The following is a 399-nucleotide window of genomic DNA, read 5'->3' as shown; positions in this document are numbered from 1 at the left end:
TTTAAAATTTTTTTTTATTTTTAAAAAAAAATTCTTTTTATAATAAAAAAAATAAATATATATTAAAAAATAAAATTTTAATTATATATAAATTATTATATATTTTTTAAAAAAAAATTTTTATATAAAATATTTTTTTAATTAAAAAAAAAAAATTTTAAAATATAAATTTAATTTATAAAATTAATCTTTAATTGTTTTAATTTTTTTTTAAATTATTTTTATATAATTTTAAAAAATTAAAAAAGACTATAAAATTAAAATTTATAATAAAAAAAATTTATAAAAGGGAATGATAAAAATAATAAATAAAAAAATTTTTTTTTTAATAATTAAAAAATTATTAAAAATTTTATAAAAAAATTTTTTAAAAATTAATTTTAAAATTTTTTAATATAT

The sequence above is a fragment of the Penaeus monodon genome, chromosome 23 (genome assembly GCF_015228065.2).
Source record: "Penaeus monodon isolate SGIC_2016 chromosome 23, NSTDA_Pmon_1, whole genome shotgun sequence".
Lineage (NCBI taxonomy): Eukaryota > Metazoa > Arthropoda > Malacostraca > Decapoda > Penaeidae > Penaeus > Penaeus monodon.
Note: the sequence above shows the minus strand (reverse complement) of the source record.